The sequence below is a fragment of the Sinocyclocheilus anshuiensis genome, unplaced genomic scaffold, assembly GCF_001515605.1.
Source record: "Sinocyclocheilus anshuiensis isolate Anshui unplaced genomic scaffold, SAMN03320099.WGS_v1.1 scaffold4300, whole genome shotgun sequence".
Lineage (NCBI taxonomy): Eukaryota > Metazoa > Chordata > Actinopteri > Cypriniformes > Cyprinidae > Sinocyclocheilus > Sinocyclocheilus anshuiensis.
Genome location: NW_015548429.1, coordinates 15,697 through 17,216, shown reverse-complemented (window position 1 = coordinate 17,216; position 1,520 = coordinate 15,697).

Genomic DNA, 1,520 nt, shown 5'->3' with positions numbered 1-1,520 from the left:
ATATGTTGAAGAGGGTCAGATAATTATTTAGGAACTTGTTTTGTATCGGTGTGACCCTCTTTTCAAAAGTTATTGAACTAGAAGTGACGGTAGGTGTGTCTATGCAGAAAACTGAGATGTCGCAAAAGTATCATTTAGAGCAAATACTTGTAGTTTCAAGACTTCTGATATGTTGAAGAGGGTCAGATAATTATTTAGGAACTTGCTTTGTAACGGCGTGACCCTCTTTTCAAAAGCTTTTGAACTGGAAGTGACGGTAGGTGTCTCTATGAAGAAAAACAGAGAGATTGCAAATGTATCATTTAGAGCAAATACTTGTAGTTTCAAGACCAACTTGTTTTGTAACAGTGTGAGCCTCTTTTCAAAAGTTATTGAACTGGAAGTGAAGGTAGGTGTCTCTATGAAGAAAAACAGAGATGTTGCAAATGTATCGTTTAGAGCAAATACTTGTACTTTCTAGACTTCTGATATGTTGAAGAGGGTCATATAAATGTTTAGCAACTTGTTTTGTAACAGTGAGAGCCTCTTTTCAAAAGTTATTGAACTGGAAGTTGTCTCTATGAAGAAAAATATATAACACAGATATGCTGCAAATGTGTCATTTAGAGCAAATACTTGAACTTTAAAGACTTCTGATATGATGAATCACAAATTAGTCCCTGCCTCCACTTTAAGCGCTTTATATTGTTGTTAGTTATATAAGTGCAATTATTCAATGCCATTGCTATCCATTTATGTTAGCACATACATATTTTGTTTAATTTATGAAATGCAAAGTAAATGACATGTCTTTGTCTAATAGATTGAAGCAGAGTTCACTCGCCTAACTTCAAAGGACCTCATGAAGTAGTTTCTGTCGGGTTTGGACCAGTATACACCCAGATTTCTTCAGCTGTTTAGAGCAAAGATGAGCAGCATTTCACAATTGGAAAGTCTTCTCAGCAAGATCGACAGTGATGTGAGTATTTTAGTTTTGTGCTTGTTCAGATTCAAACATGCTTGTTGTTGTTGTTTTTTTAAGTTGTTTGGGTTTGTAGTGTCATACATCACACAGGGCTCAACACACTGAACCCTGTTGATCCCTGTTTAACGGCATTATATGGAGAAAAACCCTGGATTGTTTTCCTTAAAAAAACGTTTTCTTTTTCAACTGAAGAAAAACAGGCATTATATATCTTGGATGACGGTGGGTGGGCCTCAGGCCTCTGAAGGGATATTTTGTGCATTTTAAAGTTAAATACTTCAGTCTGGTACACGTGTGGTGCTTTTCCACTGCGTGGTACAGCTCGGCACGGCTCGTCCCGGCTCGGTTTGCATTTCCACTGCAGTTCAGTATCGATTTAGAGCGGCCGTGATTATTCACATGTCGTTATAGTTGCGCTGCCTCTACTGCCGCGCCTCCTGAAAACCTTTTTCATTCCGCGTCGCCCCATCAAGCTCGCTGGATCCGCTCCTCTGCTATCAAGGAGAGGAACATCTGTACTTCCTCAACAGACAACGAAACAGACACTTTTTGGTTG